The sequence below is a fragment of the Pseudophryne corroboree genome, chromosome 6 (genome assembly GCF_028390025.1).
Source record: "Pseudophryne corroboree isolate aPseCor3 chromosome 6, aPseCor3.hap2, whole genome shotgun sequence".
Classification (NCBI taxonomy): Eukaryota; Metazoa; Chordata; class Amphibia; order Anura; family Myobatrachidae; genus Pseudophryne; species Pseudophryne corroboree.
The window spans coordinates 83,270,096-83,296,674 of record NC_086449.1 but is presented as its reverse complement, the minus strand read 5'-3'; the positions used below and the strand labels follow the sequence as shown (position 1 = coordinate 83,296,674).

The following is a 26,579-nucleotide window of genomic DNA, read 5'->3' as shown; positions in this document are numbered from 1 at the left end:
ACCTCTGGGGGGAGATCCCAGTAATATCTGTGTATTATACATCTCCTCTCTATTACACTATACACAGCGCAGACACCTCTGGGGGGAGATCCCGGTAATATCTGTGTATTATACATCTCCTCTCTATTACACTATACACAGCGCAGACACCTCTGGGGGGAGATCCCAGTAATATCTGTGCATCATACAGCTCCTCTCTATTACATTATACACAGCACAGACACCTCTGGGGGGAGATCCCGGTAATATCTGTGTATCATACATCTCCTCTCTATTACACTATACACAGCGCAGACACCTCTGGGGGGAGATCCCAGTAATATCTGTGTATTATACAGCACCTCTCTATTACATTATACACAGCGCAGACACCTCTGGGGGGAGATCCCAGTAATATCTGTGTATTATACATCTCCTCTCTATTACACTATACACAGCGCAGACACCTCTGGGGGAGTACCCAGTAATATCTGTGTATCATACATCTCCTCTCTATTACACTATACACAGCGCAGACACCTCTGGGGGGGTGGGTGGGGGAATCCCGGTAATATCTGTGTATTATACATCTTCTCATCTAATACACAATACACAGCGCAGACACCTCTGGGGGGAGATCCCGGTAATATCTGTGTATTATACATCTCCTCTCTATTACACTATACACAGCGCAGACACCTTTGGGGGGAGATCCCATTAATATCTGTGTATTATACATCTCCTCTCTATTACACTATACACAGCGCAGACACCTCTGGGGGGAGATCCCAGTAATATCTGTGTATTATAGAACTCCTCTCTATTACACTATACACAGCGCAGACACCTCTGGGGGGAGATCCCAGTAATATCTGTGTATTATACATCTCCTCTCTATTACACTATACACAGCGCAGACACATCTGGGGGGGGGGGGGGGGGGGGGGGGAGAGAGATCCCAGTAATATCTGTGCATCATACAGCTCCTCTCTATTACACTATACACAGCACAGACACCTCACAGACACCTCTGGGGGGAGATCCCGGTAATATCTGTGTATCATACATCTCCTCTCTATTACACTATACACAGCGCAGACACCTCGGGGGGGGGGGGGGGAATCCCGGTAATATCTGTGTATTATACATCTCATCTAATACACAATACACAGCGCAGACACCTCTGGGGGGAGATCCCAGTAATATCTGTGTATTATACATCTCCTCTCTATTACATTATACACAGCGCAGACACTTCTGGGGAGATCCCAGTAATATCTGTGTATTATACATCTCCTCTCTATTACACTATACACAGCGCAGACACCTCTGGGGGGAGATCCCGGTAATATCTGTGTATTATACAACTCCTCTCTATTACACTATACACAGCGCAGAAACCTCTGGGGGAGATCCAGTAATATCTGTGTATTATACATCTCCTCTCTATTACACTATACACAGCGCAGACACCTCTGGGGGAGATCCCGGTAATATCTGTGTATTATGCATCTCCTCTCTATTACACTATACACAGCGCAGACACCTCTGGGGGAGATCCCAGTAATATCTGTGTATTATACATCTCCTCTCTATTACATTATACACAGCGCAGACACCTCTGGGGAGATCCCAGTAATATCTGTGTATTATACATCTCCTCTCTATTACACTATACACAGCGCAGACACCTCTGGGGGGAGATCCCAGTAATATCTGTGTATTATAGAACTCCTCTCTATTACACTATACACAGCGCAGACACCTCTGGGGGGAGATCCCGGTAATATCTGTGTATTATACAGCTCCTCTCTATTACATTATACACAGCACAGACACCTCTGGGGGGAGATCCCAGTAATATCTGTGTATTATAGAACTCCTCTCTATTACACTATACACAGCGCAGACACCTCTGGGGGGAGATCCCAGTAATATCTGTGTATTATACATCTCCTCTCTATTACACTATACACAGCGCAGACACATCTGGGGGGGGGGGGGGGGGGGGGGGGAGGGGGGGAGAGATCCCAGTAATATCTGTGCATCATACAGCTCCTCTCTATTACACTATACACAGCACAGACACCTCTGGGGGGAGATCCCGGTAATATCTGTGTATCATACATCTCCTCTCTATTACACTATACACAGCGCAGACACCTCTGGGGGGGGGGGGGGGAGGGGGGATCCCGGTAATATCTGTGTATTATACATCTTCTCATCTAATACACAATACACAGCGCAGACACCTCTGGGGGAGATCCCAGTAATATCTGTGTATTATACATCTCCTCTCTATTACATTATACACAGCGCAGACACTTCTGGGGGAGATCCCAGTAATATCTGTGTATTATACATCTCCTCTCTATTACAATATACACAGTGCAGACACCTCTGGGGAGGGGTACCAGTAATATCTGTGTATTATACATCTCCTCTCTATTACAATATACACAGTGCAGACACCTCTGGGGGGAGATCCCGGTAATATCTGTGTATTATACAACTCCTCTCTATTACACTATACACAGTGCAGACACCTCTGGGGGAGATCCCAGTAATATCTGTGTATTATACATCTCCTCTCTATTACACTATACACAGCGCAGACACCTCTGGGGGAGATCCCGGTAATATCTGTGTACTATACATCTCCTCTCTATTACACTATACACAGCGCAGACACCTCGGGGGAGATCCCAGTAATATCTGTGTATTATACATCTCCTCTCTGTTACATTATACAAAGCGCAGACACCTCTGGGGGGAGATCCCAGTAATATCTGTGTATTATACATCTCCTCTCTATTACACTATACACAGCGCAGACACCTCTGGGGGAGTACCCAGTAATATCTGTGTATCATACATCTCCTCTCTATTACACTATACACAGCGCAGACACCTCTGGGGGGGTGGGTGGGGGAATCCCGGTAATATCTGTGTATTATACATCTTCTCATCTAATACACAATACACAGCGCAGACACCTCTGGGGGGAGATCCCGGTAATATCTGTGTATTATACATCTCCTCTCTATTACACTATACACAGCGCAGACACCTTTGGGGGGAGATCCCATTAATATCTGTGTATTATACATCTCCTCTCTATTACACTATACACAGCGCAGACACCTCTGGGGGAGATCCCAGTAATATCTGTGTATTATAGAACTCCTCTCTATTACACTATACACAGCGCAGACACCTCTGGGGGGAGATCCCAGTAATATCTGTGTATTATACATCTCCTCTCTATTACACTATACACAGCGCAGACACATCTGGGGGGAGATCCCAGTAATATCTGTGTATTATACAGCACCTCTCTATTACATTATACACAGCGCAGACACCTCTGGGGGGAGATCCCAGTAATATCTGTGTATTATACATCTCCTCTCTATTACACTATACACAGCGCAGACACCTCTGGGGGGAGATCCCAGTAATATCTGTGTATTATACATCTCCTCTCTGTTACACTATAGACAGCGCAGACACCTCTGGGGGAGGGGGGGGGGGGTCCCAGTAATATTCTGTGTATCATACATCTCCTCTCTATTACACTATACACAGCGCAGACACCTCTGGGGGGAGATCCCGGTAATATCTGTGTATTATACTTCTCCTCTCTATTACACTATACACAGCGCAGACACCTCTGGGGGGAGATCCCATTAATATCTGTGTATTATACAGGTCCTCTCTATTACATTATACACAGCGCAGACACCTCTGGGGGGAGATCCCGGTAAAATCTGAGTATTATTCATCTCCTCTCTATTACACTGTACACAGCACAGACACCTCTGGTGGAGATCCTAGTAATATCTGTGTATTATACATCTCCTCTCTATTACATTATACAAAGCGCAGACACCTCTGGGGGAGAGATCCTAGTAATATCTGTGTATTATACATATCCTCTCTATTACACTATACACAGCGCAGACACCTCTGGGAGAGATCCCAGTAATATCTGTGTATCATACAGCTCCTCTCTATTACACTATACACAGCGCAGACACCTCTGGGGGGAGATCCCGGTAATATCTGTGAATTATACATCTCCTCTCTATTACATTATACACAGCGCAGACACCTCTGGGGGGAGATCCTAGTAATATCTGTGTATTATACATCTCCTCTCTATTACACTATACACAGCGCAGACACATCTGGGGGGGGGGGGGGGGGGGGGGGGGGTGGAATCCCGGTAATATCTGTGTATTATACATCTCCTCTCTATTACACAATACACAGCGCAGACTCCTCTGGGGGAGATCCAGTAATATCTGTGTATTATACATCTCCTCTCTATTACATTATACACAGCGCAGACACCTCTGGGGGGAGATCCGGTAATATCTGTGTATTAAACATCTCCTCTCTATTACACTATACACAGCGCACACACCTCTGGGGGAGATCCCGGTAATATCTGTGTATTATACATCTCCTCTCTATTACACTATACACAGCGCAGACACCTCTGGGGGGAGATCCCAGTAATATCTGTGTATTATACAACTTCTCTCTATTACACTATACACAGCGCAGACACCTCTGGGAGAGATCCCAGTAATATCTGTGTATCATACATCTCCTCTCTATTACACTATACACAGCGCAGATACCTCTGGGGGGGGGGGGGGGGGGAATCCCGGTAATATCTGTGTATTATACATCTTCTCATCTAATACACAATACACGGCGCAGACACCTCTGGGGGGAGATCCCAGTAATATCTGTGTATTATACATCTCCTCTCTATTACACTATACACAGCGCAGACACCTCTGGGGGAGATCCTAGTATTATCTGTGTATTATACATCTCCTCTCTATTACATTATACACAGCGCAGACACCTCTGGGGGAGATCCCAGTAATATCTGTGTATTATACATCTCCTCTCTATTACACTATACACAGCACAGACACCTCTGGGGGAGATCCCAGTAATATCTGTGTATTATACATCTCCTCTCTATTACAATATACACAGCGCAGACACCCTCTGGGGGGAGATCCCAGTAATATCTGTGTATTATACATCTCCTCTCTATTACACTATACACAGCGCAGAAACCTCTGGGGAGATCCCAGTAATATCTGTGTATTATACATCTCCTCTCTAATACACTATACTCAGCGCAGACACCTCTGGGGGGAGATCCCAGTAATATCTGTGTATTATACAGCACCTCTCTATTACATTATACACAGCGCAGACACCTCTGGGGGGAGATCCCAGTAATATCTGTGTATTATACATCTCCTCTCTATTACACTATACACAGCGCAGACACCTCTGGGGGGAGATCCCGGTAATATCTGTGTATTATACATCTCCTCTCTATTACACTATACACAGCACAGACACCTCTGGGGGGAGATCCCAGTAATATCTGTGTATTATACATCTCCTCTCTATTACAATATACACAGCGCAGACACCTCTGGGGGGGGGGGGGGGGGAGGGGGAATCCTGGTAATATCTGTGTATTATACATCTTCTCATCTAATACACAATACACAGCGCAGACACCTCTGGGGGGAGATCCCAGTAATATCTGTGTATTATACATCTCCTCTCTATTACATTATACACAGCGCAGACACTTCTGGGGGAGATCCCAGTAATATCTGTGTATTATACATCTCCTCTCTATTACACTATACACAGCGCAGACACCTCTGGGGGGAGATCCCAGTAATATCTGTGTATTATACATCTCCTCTCTATTACACTACACACAGCGCAGACACCTCTGGGAGAGATCCCAGTAATATCTGTGTATCATACATCTCCTCTCTATTACACTATACACAGCGCAGACACCTCTGGGGGGAGATCCAGGTAATATCTGTGTATTAAACATCTCCTCTCTATTACACTATACACAGCGCAGACACCTCTGGGGGGAGATCCCGGTAATATCTGTGTATTATACATCTCCTCTCTATTACACTATACACAGCGCAGACACCTCTGGGGGAGATCCCAGTAATATCTGTGTATTATACATCTCCTCTCTATTACATTATACACAGCGCAGACACCTCTGGGGGGAGATCCCGGTAATATCTGTGTATTATTCTTCTCCTCTCTATTACACTGTACACAGCACAGACACCTCTGGGGGAGATCCCAGTAATATCTGTGTATTATACATCTCTCTCTATTACATTATACAAAGCGCAGACACCTCTGGGGGGAGATCCTAGTAATATCTGTGTATTATACATCTCCTCTCTATTACACTATACACAGCGCAGACACCTCTGGGGGGAGATCCCGGTAATATCTGTGTATTATACAGCTCCTCTCTATTACATTATACACAGCACAGACACCTCTGGGGGGAGATCCCGGTAATATCTGTGTATCATACATCTCCTCTCTATTACACTATACACAGCGCGAACACCTCTGGGGGGGGGGGGGGGGGGGGAGGGGGAATCCCGGTAATATCTGTGTATCATACATCTTCTCATCTAATACACAATACACAGCGCAGACACCTCTGGGGGGAGATCCCGGTAATATCTGTGTATTATACATCTCTCTATTACACTATACACAGCGCAGACACATCTGGGGGGGAATCCCGGTAATATCTGTGCATCATACAGCTCCTCTCTATTACACTATACACAGCGCAGACACATCTGGGGGAGATCCCAGTAATATCTGTGTATTATACATCTCCTCTCTATTACATTATACACAGCGCAGACACTTCTGGGGGAGATCCCAGTAATATCTGTGTATTATACATCTCCTCTCTATTACATTATACACAGCGCAGACACTTCTGGGGGAGATCCCAGTAATATCTGTGTATTATACATCTCCTCTCTATTACACTATACACAGCGCAGACACCTCTGGGGGGAGATCCCAGTAATATCTGTGTATTATACAACTTCTCTCTATTACACTACACACAGCGCAGACACCTCTGGGAGAGATCCCAGTAATATCTGTGTATCATACATCTCCTCTCTATTACACTATACACAGTGCAGACACCTCTGGGGGGAGATCCTGGTAATATCTGTGTATTAAACATCTCCTCTCTATTACACTATACACAGCGCAGACACCTCTGGGGGGAGATCCCGGTAATATCTGTGTATTATACATCTCCTCTCTATTACACTATACACAGCGCAGACACCTCTGGGGGAGATCCCAGTAATATCTGTGTATTATACATCTCCTCTCTATTACATTATACACAGCGCAGACACCTCAGGGGGGAGATCCCGGTAATATCTGAGTATTATTCTTCTCCTCTCTATTACACTGTACACAGACAGACACCTCTGGGGGAGATCCCAGTAATATCTGTGTATTATACATCTCCTCTCTATTACATTATACAAAGCGCAGACACCTCTGGGGGGAGATCCTAGTAATATCTGTGTATTATACATCTCCTCTCTATTACACTATACACAGCGCAGACACCTCTGGGGGGAGATCCTAGTATTATCTGTGTATTATACATCTCCTCTCTATTACACTATACACAGCGCAGACACCTCTGGGGGGAGATCCCGGTAATATCTGTGTATTATGCATCTCCTCTCTATTACACTATACACAGCGCAGACACCTCTGGGGGAGATCCCAGTAATATCTGTGTATTATACATCTCCTCTCTATTACATTATACACAGCGCAGACACCTCTGGGGGAGATCCCAGTAATATCTGTGTATTATACATCTCCTCTCTATTACACTATACACAGCGCAGACACCTCTGGGGGGAGATCCCAGTAATATCTGTGTATTATACAACTCCTCTCTATTACACTATACACAGCGCAGAAACCTCTGGGGGAGATCCCAGTAATATCTGTGTATTATACATCTCCTCTCTATTACACTATACACAGCGCAGACACCTCTGGGGGGAGATCCCAGTAATATCTGTGTATTATACAGCACCTCTCTATTACATTATACACAGCGCAGACACCTCTGGGGGGAGATCCCAGTAATATCTGTGTATTATACATCTCCTCTCTATTACACTATACACAGCGCAGACACCTCTGGGGGGAGATCCCGGTAATATCTGTGTATTATACATCTCCTCTCTATTACACTATACACAGCGCAGACACCTCTGGGGGGAGATCCCAGTAATATCTGTGCATCATACAGCTCCTCTCTATTACATTATACACAGCACAGACACCTCTGGGGGGAGATCCCGGTAATATCTGTGTATCATACATCTCCTCTCTATTACACTATACACAGCGCAGACACCTCTGGGGGGAGATCCCAGTAATATCTGTGTATTATACAGCACCTCTCTATTACATTATACACAGCGCAGACACCTCTGGGGGGAGATCCCAGTAATATCTGTGTATTATACATCTCCTCTCTATTACACTATACACAGCGCAGACACCTCTGGGGGAGTACCCAGTAATATCTGTGTATCATACATCTCCTCTCTATTACACTATACACAGCGCAGACACCTCTGGGGGGGTGGGTGGGGGAATCCCGGTAATATCTGTGTATTATACATCTTCTCATCTAATACACAATACACAGCGCAGACACCTCTGGGGGGAGATCCCGGTAATATCTGTGTATTATACATCTCCTCTCTATTACACTATACACAGCGCAGACACCTTTGGGGGGAGATCCCATTAATATCTGTGTATTATACATCTCCTCTCTATTACACTATACACAGCGCAGACACCTCTGGGGGGAGATCCCAGTAATATCTGTGTATTATAGAACTCCTCTCTATTACACTATACACAGCGCAGACACCTCTGGGGGGAGATCCCAGTAATATCTGTGTATTATACATCTCCTCTCTATTACACTATACACAGCGCAGACACATCTGGGGGGGGGGGGGGGGGGGAGAGAGATCCCAGTAATATCTGTGCATCATACAGCTCCTCTCTATTACACTATACACAGCACAGACACCTCTGGGGGGAGATCCCGGTAATATCTGTGTATCATACATCTCCTCTCTATTACACTATACACAGCGCAGACACCTCGGGGGGGGGGGGGGGGGGGGGGAATCCCGGTAATATCTGTGTATTATACATCTCATCTAATACACAATACACAGCGCAGACACCTCTGGGGGGAGATCCCAGTAATATCTGTGTATTATACATCTCCTCTCTATTACATTATACACAGCGCAGACACTTCTGGGGGAGATCCCAGTAATATCTGTGTATTATACATCTCCTCTCTATTACACTATACACAGCGCAGACACCTCTGGGGGGAGATCCCGGTAATATCTGTGTATTATACAACTCCTCTCTATTACACTATACACAGCGCAGAAACCTCTGGGGGAGATCCCAGTAATATCTGTGTATTATACATCTCCTCTCTATTACACTATACACAGCGCAGACACCTCTGGGGGGAGATCCCGGTAATATCTGTGTATTATGCATCTCCTCTCTATTACACTATACACAGCGCAGACACCTCTGGGGGAGATCCCAGTAATATCTGTGTATTATACATCTCCTCTCTATTACATTATACACAGCGCAGACACCTCTGGGGAGATCCCAGTAATATCTGTGTATTATACATCTCCTCTCTATTACACTATACACAGCGCAGACACCTCTGGGGGGAGATCCCAGTAATATCTGTGTATTATAGAACTCCTCTCTATTACACTATACACAGCGCAGACACCTCTGGGGGGAGATCCCGGTAATATCTGTGTATTATACAGCTCCTCTCTATTACATTATACACAGCACAGACACCTCTGGGGGGAGATCCCAGTAATATCTGTGTATTATAGAACTCCTCTCTATTACACTATACACAGCGCAGACACCTCTGGGGGGAGATCCCAGTAATATCTGTGTATTATACATCTCCTCTCTATTACACTATACACAGCGCAGACACATCTGGGGGGGGGGGGGGGGGGGGGGAGGGGGGGAGAGATCCCAGTAATATCTGTGCATCATACAGCTCCTCTCTATTACACTATACACAGCGCAGACACCTCTGGGGGGGTGGGTGGGGGAATCCCGGTAATATCTGTGTATTATACATCTTCTCATCTAATACACAATACACAGCGCAGACACCTCTGGGGGGAGATCCCGGTAATATCTGTGTATTATACATCTCCTCTCTATTACACTATACACAGCGCAGACACCTTTGGGGGGAGATCCCATTAATATCTGTGTATTATACATCTCCTCTCTATTACACTATACACAGCGCAGACACCTCTGGGGGGAGATCCCAGTAATATCTGTGTATTATAGAACTCCTCTCTATTACACTATACACAGCGCAGACACCTCTGGGGGGAGATCCCAGTAATATCTGTGTATTATACATCTCCTCTCTATTACACTATACACAGCGCAGACACATCTGGGGGGGGGGGGGGGGAGAGATCCCAGTAATATCTGTGCATCATACAGCTCCTCTCTATTACACTATACACAGCACAGACACCTCTGGGGGGAGATCCCGGTAATATCTGTGTATCATACATCTCCTCTCTATTACACTATACACAGCGCAGACACCTCTGGGGGGAGATCCCAGTAATATCTGTGTATTATACATCTCCTCTCTGTTACACTATACACAGCGCAGACACCTCTGGGGGGAGATCCCAGTAATATCTGTGTATTATACAGCACCTCTCTATTACATTATACACAGCGCAGACACCTCTGGGGGGAGATCCCAGTAATATCTGTGTATTATACATCTCCTCTCTATTACACTATACACAGCGCAGACACCTCTGGGGGGAGATCCCAGTAATATCTGTGTATTATACATCTCCTCTCTGTTACACTATAGACAGCGCAGACACCTCTGGGGGAGGGGGGGGGGGGGGTCCCAGTAATATCTGTGTATCATACATCTCCTCTCTATTACACTATACACAGCGCAGACACCTCTGGGGGGAGATCCCGGTAATATCTGTGTATTATACTTCTCCTCTCTATTACACTATACACAGCGCAGACACCTCTGGGGGGAGATCCCATTAATATCTGTGTATTATACAGCTCCTCTCTATTACATTATACACAGCGCAGACACCTCTGGGGGGAGATCCCGGTAATATCTGTGTATTATACATCTCCTCTCTATTACACTATACACAGCGCAGACACCTCTGGGGGGAGATCCCAGTAATATCTGTGTATTATACAGGTCCTCTCTATTACATTATACACAGCGCAGACACCTCTGGGGGGAGATCCCGGTAAAATCTGAGTATTATTCATCTCCTCTCTATTACACTGTACACAGCACAGACACCTCTGGTGGAGATCCTAGTAATATCTGTGTATTATACATCTCCTCTCTATTACATTATACAAAGCGCAGACACCTCTGGGGGGAGATCCTAGTAATATCTGTGTATTATACATATCCTCTCTATTACACTATACACAGCGCAGACACCTCTGGGAGAGATCCCAGTAATATCTGTGTATCATACAGCTCCTCTCTATTACACTATACACAGCGCAGACACCTCTGGGGGGAGATCCCGGTAATATCTGTGAATTATACATCTCCTCTCTATTACATTATACACAGCGCAGACACCTCTGGGGGGAGATCCTAGTAATATCTGTGTATTATACATCTCCTCTCTATTACACTATACACAGCGCAGACACATCTGGGGGGGGGGGGGGGGTGGAATCCCGGTAATATCTGTGTATTATACATCTCCTCTCTATTACACAATACACAGCGCAGACTCCTCTGGGGGAGATCCCAGTAATATCTGTGTATTATACATCTCCTCTCTATTACATTATACACAGCGCAGACACCTCTGGGGGGAGATCCCGGTAATATCTGTGTATTAAACATCTCCTCTCTATTACACTATACACAGCGCACACACCTCTGGGGGGAGATCCCGGTAATATCTGTGTATTATACATCTCCTCTCTATTACACTATACACAGCGCAGACACCTCTGGGGGGAGATCCCAGTAATATCTGTGTATTATACAACTTCTCTCTATTACACTATACACAGCGCAGACACCTCTGGGAGAGATCCCAGTAATATCTGTGTATCATACATCTCCTCTCTATTACACTATACACAGCGCAGATACCTCTGGGGGGGGGGGGGGGGAATCCCGGTAATATCTGTGTATTATACATCTTCTCATCTAATACACAATACACGGCGCAGACACCTCTGGGGGGAGATCCCAGTAATATCTGTGTATTATACATCTCCTCTCTATTACACTATACACAGCGCAGACACCTCTGGGGGGAGATCCTAGTATTATCTGTGTATTATACATCTCCTCTCTATTACATTATACACAGCGCAGACACCTCTGGGGGAGATCCCAGTAATATCTGTGTATTATACATCTCCTCTCTATTACACTATACACAGCACAGACACCTCTGGGGGGAGATCCCAGTAATATCTGTGTATTATACATCTCCTCTCTATTACAATATACACAGCGCAGACACCTCTGGGGGGAGATCCCAGTAATATCTGTGTATTATACATCTCCTCTCTATTACACTATACACAGCGCAGAAACCTCTGGGGGAGATCCCAGTAATATCTGTGTATTATACATCTCCTCTCTAATACACTATACTCAGCGCAGACACCTCTGGGGGGAGATCCCAGTAATATCTGTGTATTATACAGCACCTCTCTATTACATTATACACAGCGCAGACACCTCTGGGGGGAGATCCCAGTAATATCTGTGTATTATACATCTCCTCTCTATTACACTATACACAGCGCAGACACCTCTGGGGGGAGATCCCGGTAATATCTGTGTATTATACATCTCCTCTCTATTACACTATACACAGCACAGACACCTCTGGGGGGAGATCCCAGTAATATCTGTGTATTATACATCTCCTCTCTATTACAATATACACAGCGCAAACACCTCCGGGGGGAGATCTTAGTAATATCTGTGTATTATACATCTCCTCTCTGTTACACTATACACAGCGCAGACACCTCTGGGGGAGATCCCAGTAATATCTGTGTATTATACATCTCCTCTCTATTACACTATACACAGCGCAGACACCTCTGGGGGGAGATCCCGGTAATATCTGTGTACTATACATCTCCTCTCTATTACACTATACACAGCGCAGACACCTCTGGGGGGGGGGGGGGGAGGGGGAATCCTGGTAATATCTGTGTATTATACATCTTCTCATCTAATACACAATACACAGCGCAGACACCTCTGGGGGGAGATCCCAGTAATATCTGTGTATTATACATCTCCTCTCTATTACATTATACACAGCGCAGACACTTCTGGGGGAGATCCCAGTAATATCTGTGTATTATACATCTCCTCTCTATTACACTATACACAGCGCAGACACCTCTGGGGGGAGATCCCAGTAATATCTGTGTATTATACATCTCCTCTCTATTACACTACACACAGCGCAGACACCTCTGGGAGAGATCCCAGTAATATCTGTGTATCATACATCTCCTCTCTATTACACTATACACAGCGCAGACACCTCTGGGGGGAGATCCAGGTAATATCTGTGTATTAAACATCTCCTCTCTATTACACTATACACAGCGCAGACACCTCTGGGGGGAGATCCCGGTAATATCTGTGTATTATACATCTCCTCTCTATTACACTATACACAGCGCAGACACCTCTGGGGGAGATCCCAGTAATATCTGTGTATTATACATCTCCTCTCTATTACATTATACACAGCGCAGACACCTCTGGGGGGAGATCCCGGTAATATCTGAGTATTATTCTTCTCCTCTCTATTACACTGTACACAGCACAGACACCTCTGGGGGAGATCCCAGTAATATCTGTGTATTATACATCTCCTCTCTATTACATTATACAAAGCGCAGACACCTCTGGGGGGAGATCCTAGTAATATCTGTGTATTATACATCTCCTCTCTATTACACTATACACAGCGCAGACACCTCTGGGGGGAGATCCTAGTATTATCTGTGTATTATACATCTCCTCTCTATTACACTATACACAGCGCAGACACCTCTGGGGGGAGATCCCGGTAATATCTGTGTATTATGCATCTCCTCTCTATTACACTATACACAGCGCAGACACCTCTGGGGGAGATCCCAGTAATATCTGTGTATTATACATCTCCTCTCTATTACATTATACACAGCGCAGACACCTCTGGGGGAGATCCCAGTAATATCTGTGTATTATACATCTCCTCTCTATTACACTATACACAGCGCAGACACCTCTGGGGGGAGATCCCAGTAATATCTGTGTATTATACAACTACTCTCTATTACACTATACACAGCGCAGAAACCTCTGGGGGAGATCCCAGTAATATCTGTGTATTATACATCTCCTCTCTATTACACTATACACAGCGCAGACACCTCTGGGGGGAGATCCCAGTAATATCTGTGTATTATACAGCACCTCTCTATTACATTATACACAGCGCAGACACCTCTGGGGGGAGATCCCAGTAATATCTGTGTATTATACATCTCCTCTCTATTACACTATACACAGCGCAGACACCTCTGGGGGGAGATCCCGGTAATATCTGTGTATTATACATCTCCTCTCTATTACACTATACACAGCGCAGACACCTCTGGGGGGAGATCCCAGTAATATCTGTGCATCATACAGCTCCTCTCTATTACATTATACACAGCACAGACACCTCTGGGGGGAGATCCCGGTAATATCTGTGTATTATGCATCTCCTCTCTATTACACTATACACAGCGCAGACACCTCTGGGGGGAGATCCCGGTAATATCTGTGTATTATGCATCTCCTCTCTATTACACTATACACAGCGCAGACACCTCTGGGGGAGATCCCAGTAATATCTGTGTATTATACATCTCCTCTCTATTACATTATACACAGCGCAGACACCTCTGGGGGAGATCCCAGTAATATCTGTGTATTATACATCTCCTCTCTATTACACTATACACAGCGCAGACACCTCTGGGGGGAGATCCCAGTAATATCTGTGTATTATAGAACTCCTCTCTATTACACTATACACAGCGCAGACACCTCTGGGGGGAGATCCCGGTAATATCTGTGTATTATACAACTCCACTCTATTACACTATACACAGCGCAGAAACCTCTGGGGGAGATCCCAGTAATATCTGTGTATTATACATCTCCTCTCTATTACATTATACACAGCGCAGACACCTCTGGGGGGAGATCCCGGTAATATCTGTGTATTATACATCTCCTCTCTATTACACTATACACAGCGCAGACACCTCTGGGGGGAGATCCCGGTAATATCTGTGTATTATACAGCTCCTCTCTATTACATTATACACAGCACAGACACCTCTGGGGGGAGATCCCGGTAATATCTGTATATTATACATCTCCTCTCTATTACACTATACACAGCGCAGACACCTCTGGGGGGAGATCCCAGTAATATCTGTGCATCATACAGCTCCTCTCTATTACACTATACACAGCACAGACACCTCTGGGGGGAGATCCCGGTAATATCTGTGTATCATACATCTCCTCTCTATTACACTATACACAGCGCAGACACCTCTGGGGGGGGGGGGAGGGGGAATCCCGGTAATATCTGTGTATCATACATCTTCTCATCTAATACACAATACACAGCGCAGACACCTCTGGGGGGAGATCCCGGTAATATCTGTGTATTATACATCTCTCTATTACACTATACACAGCGCAGACACATCTGGGGGGTAATCCCGGTAATATCTGTGCATCATACAGCTCCTCTCTATTACACTATACACAGCGCAGACACATCTGGGGGAGATCCCAGTAATATCTGTGTATTATACATCTCCTCTCTATTACATTATACACAGCGCAGACACTTCTGGGGGAGATCCCAGTAATATCTGTGTATTATACATCTCCTCTCTATTACATTATACACAGCGCAGACACTTCTGGGGGAGATCCCAGTAATATCTGTGTATTATACATCTCCTCTCTATTACACTATACACAGCGCAGACACCTCTGGGGGGAGATCCCAGTAATATCTGTGTATTATACAACTTCTCTCTATTACACTACACACAGCGCAGACACCTCTGGGAGAGATCCCAGTAATATCTGTGTATCATACATCTCCTCTCTATTACACTATACACAGTGCAGACACCTCTGGGGGGAGATCCTGGTAATATCTGTGTATTAAACATCTCCTCTCTATTACACTATACACAGCGCAGACACCTCTGGGGGGAGATCCCGGTAATATCTGTGTATTATACATCTCCTCTCTATTACACTATACACAGCGCAGACACCTCTGGGGGAGATCCCAGTAATATCTGTGTATTATACATCTCCTCTCTATTACATTATACACAGCGCAGACACCTCTGGGGGGAGATCCCGGTAATATCTGAGTATTATTCTTCTCCTCTCTATTACACTGTACACAGACAGACACCTCTGGGGGAGATCCCAGTAATATCTGTGTATTATACATCTCCTCTCTATTACATTATACAAAGCGCAGACACCTCTGGGGGGAGATCCTAGTAATATCTGTGTATTATACATCTCCTCTCTATTACACTATACACAGCGCAGACACCTCTGGGGGGAGATCCTAGTATTATCTGTGTATTATACATCTCCTCTCTATTACACTATACACAGCGCAGACACCTCTGGGGGGAGATCCCGGTAATATCTGTGTATTATGCATCTCCTCTCTATTACACTATACACAGCGCAGACACCTCTGGGGGAGATCCCAGTAATATCTGTGTATTATACATCTCCTCTCTATTACATTATACACAGCGCAGACACCTCTGGGGGAGATCCCAGTAATATCTGTGTATTATACATCTCCTCTCTATTACACTATACACAGCGCAGACACCTCTGGGGGGAGATCCCAGTAATATCTGTGTATTATACAACTCCTCTCTATTACACTATACACAGCGCAGAAACCTCTGGGGGAGATCCCAGTAATATCTGTGTATTATACATCTCCTCTCTATTACACTATACACAGCGCAGACACCTCTGGGGGGAGATCCCAGTAATATCTGTGTATTATACATCTCCTCTCTATTACATTATACACAGCGCAGACACTTCTGGGGGAGATCCCAGTAATATCTGTGTATTATACATCTCCTCTCTATTACACTATACACAGCGCAGACACCTCTGGGGGGAGATCCCGGTAATATCTGTGTATTATACAACTCCTCTCTATTACACTATACACAGCGCAGAAACCTCTGGGGGAGATCCCAGTAATATCTGTGTATTATACATCTCCTCTCTATTACACTATACACAGCGCAGACACCTCTGGGGGGAGATCCCGGTAATATCTGTGTATTATACATCTCCTCTCTATTACACTATACACAGCGCAGACACCTCTGGGGGGAGATCCCAGTAATATCTGTGCATCATACAGCTCCTCTCTATTACATTATACACAGCACAGACACCTCTGGTGGGAGATCCCGGTAATATCTGTGTATCATACATCTCCTCTCTATTACACTATACACAGCGCAGACACCTCGGGGGGGGGGGGGGGAATCCCGGTAATATCTGTGTATTATACATCTCATCTAATACACAATACACAGCGCAGACACCTCTGGGGGGAGATCCCAGTAATATCTGTGTATTATACATCTCCTCTCTATTACATTATACACAGCGCAGACACTTCTGGGGGAGATCCCAGTAATATCTGTGTATTATACATCTCCTCTCTATTACACTATACACAGCGCAGACACCTCTGGGGGGAGATCCCGGTAATATCTGTGTATTATACAACTCCTCTCTATTACACTATACACAGCGCAGAAACCTCTGGGGGAGATCCCAGTAATATCTGTGTATTATACATCTCCTCTCTATTACACTATACACAGCGCAGACACCTCTGGGGGGAGATCCCGGTAATATCTGTGTATTATGCATCTCCTCTCTATTACACTATACACAGCGCAGACACCTCTGGGGGAGATCCCAGTAATATCTGTGTATTATACATCTCCTCTCTATTACATTATACACAGCGCAGACACCTCTGGGGAGATCCCAGTAATATCTGTGTATTATACATCTCCTCTCTATTACACTATACACAGCGCAGACACCTCTGGGGGGAGATCCCAGTAATATCTGTGTATTATAGAACTCCTCTCTATTACACTATACACAGCGCAGACACCTCTGGGGGGAGATCCCGGTAATATCTGTGTATTATACAGCTCCTCTCTATTACATTATACACAGCACAGACACCTCTGGGGGGAGATCCCAGTAATATCTGTGTATTATAGAACTCCTCTCTATTACACTATACACAGCGCAGACACCTCTGGGGGGAGATCCCAGTAATATCTGTGTATTATACATCTCCTCTCTATTACACTATACACAGCGCAGACACATCTGGGGGGGGGGGGGGGGAGGGGGGGAGAGATCCCAGTAATATCTGTGCATCATACAGCTCCTCTCTATTACACTATACACAGCACAGACACCTCTGGGGGGAGATCCCGGTAATATCTGTGTATCATACATCTCCTCTCTATTACACTATACACAGCGCAGACACCTCTGGGGGGGGGGGGGGAGGGGGGATCCCGGTAATATCTGTGTATTATACATCTTCTCATCTAATACACAATACACAGCGCAGACACCTCTGGGGGGAGATCCCAGTAATATCTGTGTATTATACATCTCCTCTCTATTACATTATACACAGCGCAGACACTTCTGGGGGAGATCCCAGTAATATCTGTGTATTATACATCTCCTCTCTATTACAATATACACAGTGCAGACACCTCTGGGGGAGGGGTACCAGTAATATCTGTGTATTATACATCTCCTCTCTATTACAATATACACAGTGCAGACACCTCTGGGGGGAGATCCCGGTAATATCTGTGTATTATACAACTCCTCTCTATTACACTATACACAGTGCAGACACCTCTGGGGGAGATCCCAGTAATATCTGTGTATTATACATCTCCTCTCTATTACACTATACACAGCGCAGACACCTCTGGGGGGAGATCCCGGTAATATCTGTGTACTATACATCTCCTCTCTATTACACTATACACAGCGCAGACACCTCAGGGGAGATCCCAGTAATATCTGTGTATTATACATCTCCTCTCTGTTACATTATACAAAGCGCAGACACCTCTGGGGGGAGATCCCAGTAATATCTGTGTATTATACATCTCCTCTCTATTACACTATACACAGCGCAGACACCTCTGGGGGAGTACCCAGTAATATCTGTGTATCATACATCTCCTCTCTATTACACTATACACAGCGCAGACACCTCTGGGGGGGTGGGTGGGGGAATCCCGGTAATATCTGTGTATTATACATCTTCTCATCTAATACACAATACACAGCGCAGACACCTCTGGGGGGAGATCCCGGTAATATCTGTGTATTATACATCTCCTCTCTATTACACTATACACAGCGCAGACACCTTTGGGGGGAGATCCCATTAATATCTGTGTATTATAGAACTCCTCTCTATTACACTATACACAGCGCAGACACCTCTGGGGGGAGATCCCAGTAATATCTGTGTATTATACATCTCCTCTCTATTACACTATACACAGCGCAGACACATCTGGGGGGGGGGGGGGGGGGGGGGAGAGATCCCAGTAATATCTGTGCATCATACAGCTCCTCTCTATTACACTATACACAGCACAGACACCTCTGGGGGGAGATCCCGGTAATATCTGTGTATCATACATCTCCTCTCTGTTACACTATACACAGCGCAGACACCTCTGGGGGGAGATCCCAGTAATATCTGTGTATTATACATCTCCTCTCTATTACATTATACACAGCGCAGACACCTCTGGGGGGAGATCCCAGTAATATCTGTGTATTATACATCTCCTCTCTATTACACTATACACAGCGCAGACACCTCTGGGGGGAGATCCCAGTAATATCTGTGTATTATACATCTCCTCTCTGTTACACTATACACAGCGCAGACACCTCTGGGGGAGGGGGGGGGGGGGTCCCAGTAATATCTGTGTATCATACATCTCCTCTCTATTACACTATACACAGCGCAGACACCTCTGGGGGGAGATCCCGGTAATATCTGTGTATTATACTTCTCCTCTCTATTACACTATACACAGCGCAGACACCTCTGGGGGGAGATCCCATTAATATCTGTGTATTATACAGCTCCTCTCTATTACATTATACACAGCGCAGACACCTCTGGGGGGAGATCCCGGTAATATCTGTGTATTATACATCTCCTCTCTATTACACTATACACAGCGCAGACACCTCTGGGGGGAGATCCCAGTAATATCTGTGTATTATACAGCTCCTCTCTATTACATTATACACAGCGCAGACACCTCTGGGGGGAGATCCCGGTAAAATCTGAGTATTATTCATCTCCTCTCTATTACACTGTACACAGCACAGACACCTCTGGTGGAGATCCTAGTAATATCTGTGTATTATACATCTCCTCTCTATTACATTATACAAAGCGCAGACACCTCTGGGGGGAGATCCTAGTAATATCTGTGTATTATACATATCCTCTCTATTACACTATACACAGCGCAGACACCTCTGGGAGAGATCCCAGTAATATCTGTGTATCATACAGCTCCTCTCTATTACACTATACACAGCGCAGACACCTCTGGGGGGAGATCCCGGTAATATCTGTGAATTATACATCTCCTCTCTATTACATTATACACAGCGCAGACACCTCTGGGGGGAGATCCTAGTAATATCTGTGTATTATACATCTCCTCTCTATTACACTATACACAGCGCAGACACCTCTGGGAGAGATCCCAGTAATATCTGTGTATCATACAGCTCCTATTACACTATACACAGCGCAGACACATCTGGGGGGGGGGGGGGGTGTGGAATCCCGGTAATATCTGTGTATTATACATCTCCTCTCTATTACACAATACACAGCGCAGACTCCTCTGGGGGAGATCCCAGTAATATCTGTGTATTATACATCTCCTCTCTATTACATTATACACAGCGCAGACACCTCTGGGGGGAGATCCCGGTAATATCTGTGTATTAAACATCTCCTCTCTATTACACTATACACAGCGCACACACCTCTGGGGGGAGATCCCGGTAATATCTGTGTATTATACATCTCCTCTCTATTACACTATACACAGCGCAGACACCTCTGGGGGGAGATCCCAGTAATATCTGTGTATTATACAACTTCTCTCTATTACACTATACACAGCGCAGACACCTCTGGGAGAGATCCCAGTAATATCTGTGTATCATACATCTCCTCTCTATTACACTATACACAGCGCAGACACCTCTGGGGGGGGGGGGAATCCCGGTAATATCTGTGTATTATACATCTTCTCATCTAATACACAATACACGGCGCAGACACCTCTGGGGGGAGATCCCAGTAATATCTGTGTATTATACATCTCCTCTCTATTACACTATACACAGCGCAGACACCTCTGGGGGGAGATCCTAGTATTATCTGTGTATTATACATCTCCTCTCTATTACATTATACACAGCGCAGACACCTCTGGGGGAGATCCCAGTAATATCTGTGTATTATACATCTCCTCTCTATTACACTATACACAGCACAGACACCTCTGGGGGGAGATCCCAGTAATATCTGTGTATTATACATCTCCTCTCTATTACAATATACACAGCGCAGACACCTCTGGGGGGAGATCCCAGTAATATCTGTGTATTATACATCTCCTCTCTATTACACTATACACAGCGCAGAAACCTCTGGGGGAGATCCCAGTAATATCTGTGTATTATACATCTCCTCTCTAATACACTATACTCAGCGCAGACACCTCTGGGGGGAGATCCCAGTAATATCTGTGTATTATACAGCACCTCTCTATTACATTATACACAGCGCAGACACCTCTGGGGGGAGATCCCAGTAATATCTGTGTATTATACATCTCCTCTCTATTACACTATACACAGCGCAGACACCTCTGGGGGGAGATCCCGGTAATATCTGTGTATTATACATCTCCTCTCTATTACACTATACACAGCACAGACACCTCTGGGGGGAGATCCCAGTAATATCTGTGTATTATACATCTCCTCTCTATTACAATATACACAGCGCAGACACCTCTGGGGGGAGATCCCAGTAATATCTGTGTATTATACATCTCCTCTCTGTTACACTATACACAGCGCAGACACCTCTGGGGGAGATCCCAGTAATATCTGTGTATTATACATCTCCTCTCTATTACACTATACACAGCGCAGACACCTCTGGGGGGAGATCCCGGTAATATCTGTGTACTATACATCTCCTCTCTATTACACTATACACAGCGCAGACACCTCGGGGGAGATCCCAGTAATATCTGTGTATTATACATCTCCTCTCTATTACATTATACAAAGCGCAGACACCTCTGGAAGGAGATCCTAGTAATATCTGTGTATTATACATCTCCTCTCTGTTACACTATACACAGCGCAGACACCTCTGGGGGAGGGGGGGGGGAGGGTCCCAGTAATATCTGTGTATCATACATCTCCTCTCTATTACACTATACACAGCGCAGACACCTCTGGGGGGAGATCCCGGTAATATCTGTGTATTATACATCTCCTCTCTATTACACTATACACAGTGCAGACACCTCTGGGGGGAGATCCCGGTAATATCTGAGTATTATTCATCTCCTCTCTATTACACTGTACACAGCACAGACACCTCTGGGGGAGATCCCAGTAATATCTGTGTATTATACATCTCCTCTCTATTACATTATACAAAGCGCAGACACCTCTGGGGGGAGATCCTAGTAATATCTGTGTATTATACATATCCTCTCTATTACACTATACACAGCGCAGACACCTCTGGGGGAGATCCCAGTAATATCTGTGTATTATACATCTCCTCTCTATTACATTATACACAGCGCAGACACCTCTGGGGGGAGATCCCGGTAATATCTGTGTATTATACATCTCCTCTCTATTACACTATACACAGTGCAGACACCTCTGGGGGAGATCCCAGTAATATCTGTGTATTATACATCTCCTCTCTATTACACTATACACAGCGCAGACACCTCTGGGGGGAGATCCCATTAATATCTGTGTATTATACATCTCCTCTCTATTACATTATACACAGCGCAGACACCTCTGGGGGAGGGGTACCAGTAATATCTGTGTATTATACATCTCCTCTCTATTACAATATACACAGTGCAGACACCTCTGGGGGGAGATCCCGGTAATATCTGTGTATTATACAGCTCCTCTCTATTACATTATACACAGCGCAGACACCTCTGGGGAGAGATCCCGGTAATATCTGTGTATTAAACATCTCCTCTCTATTACACTATACACATCGCAGACACCTCTGGGGGGAGATCCCGGTAATATCTGTGTATTATACATCTCCTCTCTATTACACTATACACTACATCTCCTCTCTGTTACACTATACACAGCGCAGACACCTCTGGGGGAGATCCCAGTAATATCTGTGTATTATACATCTCCTCTCTATTACACTATACACAGCGCAGACACCTCTGGGGGGAGATCCCAGTAATATCTGTGTATTATACATCTATAGATTGTAAGCTTGCGAGCAAGGCCTTCCTACCTCTATGTCTGTCTGTTTTTACCCAGTTTTGTTCTATTACTGTTGTTCTAATTGTAAAGCGCAACGGAATATGCTGCGCTATATAAGAAACTGTTAATAAATAAATAAATAATACATCTCCTCTCTATTACACTATACACAGCGCAGACACCTCTGGGGGGAGATCCCAGTAATATCTGTGTATTATAGAACTCCTCTCTATTACACTATACACAGCGCAGACACCTCTGGGGGGAGATCCCGGTAATATCTGTGTATTATATAACTCCTCTCTATTACACTATACACAGCGCAGAAACCTCTGGGGGAGATCCCAGTAATATCTGTGTATTATACATCTCCTCTCTATTACACTATACACAGCGCAGACACCTCTGGGGGGAGATCCCGGTAATATCTGTGTATTATACATTTCCTCTCTACTATTACATTATACACAGCGCAGACACCTCTGGGGGGAGAGCCCAGTAATATCTGTGTATTATACAGCTCCTCTCTATTACACTATACACAGCGCAGACACCTCTGGGGGGAGATCCCGGTAATATCTGTGTATTATACATCTCCTCTCTATTACATTATACACAGCGCAGACACCTCTGGGGGGAGATCCCAGTAATATCTGTGTATTATACATCTCCTCTCTATTACATTATACACAGCGCAGACACCTCTGGGGGGAGATCCCGGTAATATCTGTGTATTATACATCTCCTCTCTATTACACTATACACAGCGCAGAAACCTCTGGGGGAGAGCCCGGTAATAGCTGTGTATTATACATCTCCTCTCTATTACACTATACACAGCGCAGAAACCTCTGGGGGAGAGCCCGGTAATAGCTGTGTATTATACATCTCCTCTCTATTACATTATAGACAGCGCAGGTGTGGGAGGGTTCAACTGGGACCGCCCCTCCCGAACTCATTGGAACCCAAAGAATCATGTCCCCGCGTCACCGGGCGCACCCACAGCTTATTTAAGCCATCACATGCGGCCGGATTCTGAGTTGTGCTACAGCATCGCAGGGGGAAGAAGTCCTCCGCGCCTGGAAAAAAAGATGCCGCACAGATTAGGGAGGACGACAGGTCAACAGGAGATGGATGTATAGAGAGGAAAGCACAACAGCAGTCGGCAGACAAGGTAAGCCCTCAGTGAAGCCCCATTTGTTATATATTGTTCCATTGTTCCATCTACTCTCAACTATACCACCACTGCCAGCGCTAGACTGGAGCCCACATTCTACTGCTCAGGCAGACCCAAGGCCGGAGCCACTGGAGGGCAGTAGGCATCATTTCCCCTACCCCACATTAGGCTTCTTTATAAAAAAAATAAAAAAATTGAATAGTACTACTACTACTACAATAGCACAGGAGATTCCGTCCGGCGGTAATACGTACTGATCCCGCACAGGGATGTGGAGGTGACCAGCACATACCAATGTGCCAAGAGACAAGCACTAGCAAAGAGAGTTCATTTTATCAATATTGTTCCACAGTTTATTCTATGACCTGTGATATTGATAAAAGATATCACGGGCAAATCTAAACAGTGACGCTAATAATGGGGGCAGACGTTCATCATTACCAACTGCATCTGCATTTCTAGTTTTTGTTACTAAAACATACCTTATTAATGAACTAAACACAGTCTACTTGTATCTGCAACCGTGAGCAGTCTGAGGGGCATGCGATACAGACGTGGATTCATTCTATATGGTAAAGCCTGTGACTGAGCATATAGCGTGTTGGATGTGGGCAAGTAGGAAGATTTAGCTATAGTAGAACAGTGGGTTATGCTATATACTGTATGTCTTGACTGCTGGTCTGCTTAGAGATCTGTAAGATCATGTAATAAACGTCCTACCAGGCACCTTGTCCCCAAACAGGATATTCATCAACAGACAAATGGGGAATATTGTTTCTTATATAGTGCAGCATATTCCGTTGTGCTTTGTCAGATGTCATACCAACTATGTGACCAAGATATGACAGCAGAGGACCCGGAAATAAGAGCACACCACCACCCGATGCTGTCCCTTATTCTAAAACAGCATGTATATTATATATCATACCAATTGACCGGTACTACACTCGTGAAACTGCATCACCAGGGCCTTCCCACGGACCATGCAAAGTAGAAAGAGAACGGGCAGCACTCCACTGATTCAAACTTACAGTAAGCTGTTGTAGCTGTCTCTGTTATTATAAATCCGCGGAGTGCTGCCCATTCTCTTTCTACTATAGAGATATATATACACATATACATACATACATACATACATACACACACACACACTGTAAAGTATCCACCTCCTGGTGGTATCCATAAAGTCAACCAAGGCACAACAGACTACAAGCCAAGAAAATCCAGCAGTAGCACAGAATTAACCACCTGCAAAAAAAAATACATTACATAGCAGAGGCCAGGGATGTAAAGACAAGGGACCTGCCATAGGCGCTGTGATGGACTTCTCCTTACGTGAGATACCACAGGCTGTGGCTGATAAAAGTGTGGAATCATATGAGTGCTCCAACAGCCACTGCACCTTCAATGTAAATCATTACAGTAGTGACATTAGATACCTTCCTTTTCTCATCAACCCCTTTCAAGACAGACTTTTACAGAAATATGTCAGCGAGCAAAGAGCAACTTCACAAAATGATTTCCTGTAATAGAGGAAGAGGCATTTTCCCACAATCCACTTTCTACAACAAACGAATCAAGGCAATCAATAGGCTGAGGTATTTAGGAGCC

At 45.0% G+C, this 26,579-nt stretch overlaps 1 protein-coding gene across 5 annotated transcripts in view; it reads right to left on the bottom strand.

The window, feature by feature from the left end:
* PDE4A (phosphodiesterase 4A) overlaps positions 1-26,579 on the bottom strand; it is a 599,090-nt gene that overhangs the window by 244,655 nt on the left and 327,856 nt on the right. The window lies entirely within an intron of this gene.